The sequence below is a fragment of the Scyliorhinus torazame genome, chromosome 4 (assembly GCF_047496885.1).
Source record: "Scyliorhinus torazame isolate Kashiwa2021f chromosome 4, sScyTor2.1, whole genome shotgun sequence".
Classification (NCBI taxonomy): Eukaryota; Metazoa; Chordata; class Chondrichthyes; order Carcharhiniformes; family Scyliorhinidae; genus Scyliorhinus; species Scyliorhinus torazame.
The window spans coordinates 372,146,657-372,152,656 of NC_092710.1; positions in this window are offsets into that span (position 1 = coordinate 372,146,657).

The following is a 6,000-nucleotide window of genomic DNA, read 5'->3' on the forward strand; positions in this document are numbered from 1 at the left end:
CCCTCCCCCGTATCCTCACTCTGACCCCCTCCCCCGTATCCCTCACTCTGACCCCCTCCCCCGTATCACTCACACTCTGACCGCCTCCCCCGTATCCCTCACTCTGACCCCCCCCGTATCCCTCACTCTGACCCCCTCCCCCGTATCCCTCACTCTGACCCCCCCTCCCCCGTATCCCCCACACTCTGACCCCCCCTCCCCGTATCCCTCACTCTGACCCCCTCCCCCGTATCCCTCACTCTGACCCCCTCCCCCGTATCACTCACTCTGACCCCCTCCCCCGTATCCCTCACTCTGACCCCCCCTCCCCCGTATCCCTCACTCTGACCCCCCTCCCCGTATCCCTCACTCTGACCCCCCCTCCCCGTATCCCTCACTCTGACCCCCCCTCCCCCGTATCCTTCACTCTGACCCCCCCCTCCCCCGTATCCCTCACACTCTGACCCCCCCTCCCCGTATCCCTCACTCTGACTCCCCCGTATCCTTCACTCTGACCCCCCCCCTCCCCCGTATCCCCCACACTCTGACCCCCCCCTCCCCGTATCCCTCACTCTGACCTCCCCCCTCCCCCGTATCCTTCACTCTGACCCCCCCCTCCCCCGTATCCCCCACACTCTGACCCCCCCCTCCCCGTATCCCTCACTCTGACACCCCTCCCCGTATCCCTCACTCTGACCCCCCCCCTCCCCGTATCCCTCACTCTGACCCCCCCCCTCCCCCATATCCCTCACTCTGACCCCCCCCGTATCCCTCACTCTGACCCCCCTCCCCGTATCCCGCGCTCTGACCCCCCTCCCCCGTATCCCTCACTCTGACCCCCCCCCCGTATCCCTCACACTCTGACCCCCCCTCCCCCGTATCCCTCACACTCTGACCCCCCCCCCCCGTATCCCTCACTCTGACCCCCCCGTATCCCTCACTCTGACCCCCTCCCCCGTGTCCCTCACACTCTGACCCCCCTCCCCGTATCCCTCACTCTGACCTCCCTCCCCGTATCCCTCACTCTGACCCCCTCCCCCGTATCCCTCACTCTGACCCCCTCCCCCGTATCCCTCACTCTGACCCCCCTCCCCCGTATCCCCCACACTCTGACCCCCCCCCTCCCCCGTATCCCTCACTCTGACCCCCCCCCTCCCCGTATCCTTCACTCTGACCGCCTCCCCCGTATCCCTCACTCTGATCCCCCCCCTCCCCGTATCCCTCACTCTGATCCCCCCTCCCCCGTATCCCTCATTCTGATTCCCCCTCCCCGTATCCCTCACTCTGATCCCCCCCTCCCCGTATCCCTCACTCTGATCCCCCCTCCCCCGTATCCCTCACTCTGACCCCCCTCCCCCGTATCCCTCACTCTGACCCCCTCCCCGTATCCCTCACTCTGACCCCCTCCCCCGTATCCCTCACTCTGACACCCCTCCCCGTATCTCTCACTCTGACCCCCCTCCCCCATATCCCTCACTCTGACCCCCCCCCCCCGTATCCCTCACACTCTGACCCCCTCCCCGTATCCCTCACTCTGACCCCCCCTCCCCGTATCCCTCACTCTGACCCCCCTCCCCGTATCCCTCACACTCTGACCCCCCTCCGCCGTATCCCTCACTCTGACCCCCCCCCTCCCCCGTATCCCTCACACTCTGACCCCCCTCCCCGTATCCCTCACTCTGACCCCCTCCCCGTATCCCTCACTCTGACCCCCTCCCCCGTATCCCTCACACTCTGACCCCCTCCCCGTATCCCTCACACTGACCCCCCCCTCCCCGTATCCCTCACTCTGACCCCCTCCCCGTATCCCTCACTCTGACCCCCTCCCCGTATCCCTCACTCTGACCCCCTCCCCCGTATCCCTCACTCTGACCCCCTCCCCCGTATCCCTCACTCTGACCCCCCTCCCCCGTATCCCGCACTCTGACCCCCCTCCCCCGTATCCCTCACTCTGACCCCCCCCGTATCACTCACACTCTGACCCCCCCTCCCCCGTATCCCTCACACTCTGACCCCCCTCCCCGTATCCCTCACTCTGACCTCCCTCCCCGTATCCCTCACTCTGACCCCCTCCCCCGTATCCCTCACTCTGACCCCCCCTCCCCCGTATCCCTCACTCTGACCCCCCTCCCCCGTATCCCCACACTCTGACCCCCCCTCCCCCGTATCCCTCACTCTGACCCCCCCCCCTCCCCGTATCCTTCACTCTGACCGCCTCCCCCGTATCCCTCACTCTGATCCCCCCCTCCCCGTATCCCTCACTCTGACCCCCCCTCCCCCGTATCCCTCACTCTGATCCCCCCTCCCCGTATCCCTCATTCTGATCCCCCCCCTCCCCGTATCCCTCACTCTGATCCCCCCTCCCCCGTATCCCTCACTCTGATCCCCCCCTCCCCCGTATCCCTCACTCTGACCCCCCTCCCCCGTATCCCTCACTCTGACCCCCTCCCCCGTATCCCTCCCTCTGACCCCCTCCCCCGTATCCCTCACTCTGACCCCCCCCTCCCCGTATCCTTCACTCTGACCCCCCCCTCCCCGTATCCTTCACTCTGACCCCCCTCCCCCGTATCCCTCACTCTGATCCCCCCTCCCCCGTATCCCTCACTCTGATCCCCCCCCTCCCCCGTATCCCTCACTCTGATCCCCCCCCCTCCCCCCGTATCCCTCACTCTGCCCCCCTCCCCGTATCCCTCACTCTGCCCCCCTCCCCCGTATCCCTCACTCTGACCCCCTCCCCCGTATCCTCACTCTGACCCCCCCCCCTGTATCCCTCACTCTGACCCCCCCTCCCCCGTATCCTTCACTCTGACCCCCCTCCCCATATCCCTCACTCTGACCCCCTCCCCCGTATCCCTCACACTCTGACCCCCCCCCAGTATCCCTCACTCTGACCCCCCCCCTCCCCCGTATCCTTCACTCTGACCCCCTCCCCCGTATCTCTCTCACTCTGACCCCCCCCCTGTATCCCTCACTCTGACCCCCTCCCCCGTATCCCTCACTCTGACCCCCCCTCCCCCGTATCCCTCACTCTGACCCCCCTCCCCGTATCCCTCACTCTGACCCCCCCCTCCCCGTATCCCTCACTCTGACCCCCCCCTCCCCCGTATCCTTCACTCTGACCCCCCCCTCCCCCGTATCCCTCACACTCTGACCCCCCCTCCCCGTATCCCTCACTCTGACCCCCCCTCCCCCGTATCCTTCACTCTGACCCCCCCCTCCCCCGTATCCCCCACACTCTGACCCCCCCCCTCCCCGTATCCCTCACTCTGACCTCCCCCCCTCCCCCGTATCCTTCACTCTGACCCCCCCCTCCCCCGTATCCCCCACACTCTGACCCCCCCCTCCCCGTATCCCTCACTCTGACACCCCTCCCCGTATCCCTCACTCTGACCCCCCCCCTCCCCGTATCCCTCACTCTGACCCCCCCCTCCCCGTATCCCTCACTCTGACCCCCCCTCCCCCATATCCCTCACTCTGACCCCCCCCCATATCCCTCACTCTGACCCCCCCCCGTATCCCTCACTCTGACCCCCCCCTCCCCCGTATCCCGCACTCTGACCCCCCTCCCCCGTATCCCTCACTCCTGACCCCCCCATCCGTATCCCTCACACTCTGACCCCCCTCCCCCGTATCCCTCACACTCTGACCCCCCCCGTATCCCTCACTCTGACCCCCCCGTATCCCTCACTCTGACCCCCTCCCCCGTGTCCCTCACACTCTGACCCCCCTCCCCGTATCCCTCACTCTGACCTCCCTCCCCGTATCCCTCACTCTGACCTCCCTCCCCGTATCCCTCACTCTGACCCCCTCCCCCGTATCCCTCACTCTGACCCCCTCCCCCGTATCCCTCACTCTGACCCCCCTCCCCGTATCCCCCACACTCTGACCCCCCCCCTCCCCCGTATCCCTCACTCTGACCCCCGCCCTCCCCGTATCCTTCACTCTGACCGCCTCCCCCGTATCCCTCACTCTGATCCCCCCCCTCCCCGTATCCCTCATTCTGATCCCCCCCTCCCCGTATCCCTCATTCTGATCCCCCCCCTCCCCGTATCCCTCACTCTGATCCCCCCCTCCCCCGTATCCCTCACTCTGACCCCCCTCCCCCGTATCCCTCACTCTGACCCCCCTCCCCCGTATCCCTCACTCTGACCCCCCTCCCCCGTATCCCTCACTCTGACCCCCTCCCCCGTATCCCTCACTCTGACCCCCTCCCCCGTATCCCTCACTCTGACACCCCTCCCCGTATCTCTCACTCTGACCCCCCTCCCCCGTATCCCTCACTCTGACCCCCCCCCCGTATCCCTCACACTCTGACCCCCTCCCCGTATCCCTCACTCTGACCCCCCCCCTCCCCGTATCCCTCACTCTGACCCCCCTCCCCGTATCCCTCACACTCTGACCCCCCTCCGCCGTATCCCTCACTCTGACCCCCCCCCTCCCCCGTATCCCCTCACACTCTGACCCCCCTCCCCGTATCCCTCACGTCTGACCCCCTCCCCGTATCCCTCACTCTGACCCCCTCCCCGTATCCCTCACTCTGACCCCCTCCCCCCGTATCCCTCACACTCTGACCCCCCTCCCCGTATCCCTCACACTGACCCCCCCTCCCTCCCCGTATCCCTCACTCTGACCCCCTCCCCGTATCCCTCACTCTGACCCCCTCCCCGTATCCCTCACTCTGACCCCCTCCCCCGTATCCCTCACTCTGACCCCCTCCCCCCGTATCCCACACTCTGACCCCCCTCCCCCGTATCCCGCACTCCTGACCCCCCTCCCCCGTATCCCTCACTCTGACCCCCCCCGTATCCCTCACACTCTGACCCCCCCATCCCCGTATCCCTCACACTCTGACCCCCCCCCCGTATCCCCTCACTCTGACCCCCCCGTATCCCTCACTCTGACCCCCTCCCCCGTGTCCCTCACACTCTGACCCCCCTCCACCGTATCCCTCACTCTGACCTCCTCCCCGTATCCCTCACTCTGACCCCCTCCCCCGTATCCCTTCACTCTGACCCCCCTCCCCCGTATCCCTCACTCTGACCCCCCTCCCCCGTATCCCTCACTCTGACCCCCCCCCTCCCCGTATCCTTCACTCTGACCCCCCCTCCCCGTATCCCTCACTCTGATCCCCCCTCCCCCGTATCCCTCATTCTGATCCCCCCCCCTCCCCGTATCCCTCACTCTGATCCCCCCTCCCCCGTATCCCTCACTCTGATCCCCCCCTCCCCCGTATCCCTCACTCTGACCCCCTCCCCCGTATCCCTCCCTCTGACCCCCCTCCCCCGTATCCTCACTCTGACCCCCCCCTCCCCGTATCCTTCACTCTGACCCCCCTCCCCGTATCCCTCACTCTGATCCCCCCCCTCCCCCGTATCCCTCACTCTGATCCCCCCCCTCCCCGTATCCCTCACTCTGATCCCCCCCCCTCCCCCCGTATCCCTCACTCTGACCCCCCTCCCCGTATCCCTCACTCTGACCCCCCTCCCCCGTATCCCTCACACTCTGACCCCCCCCCCGTATCCCCTCACTCTGACCCCCCCCCCCTCCCCCGTATCCTTCACTCTGACCCCCTCCCCCGTATCCCTCACTCTGACCCCCCCCCTCCCCGTATCCTTCACTCTGACCCCCCTCCCCGTATCCCTCACTCTGACCCCCCCTCCCCCGTATCCCTCACTCTGACCCCCCCCCTCCCCGTATCCCTCACTCTGACCCCCCCTCCCCCGTATCCCTCACTCTGACCCCCCCCCTCCCGTATCCCTTCACTCTGACCCCCCTCCCCCCGTATCCCTCACTCTGACCCCCCCCCTCCCCGTATCCTTCACTCTGACCCCCTCCCCCCGTATCCTTCACTCTGACCCCCCCCCTCCCCGTATCCTCACTCTGACCCCCTCCTCCCCGTATCCTCTCACTCTGACCCCCCTCCCCCGTATCCCTCACTCTGACCCCCCTCCCCCGTATCTCTCTCACTCTGACCCCCCCCTCCCCCCGTATCCCTCACTCTGACCCCCTCCCCCGTATCTC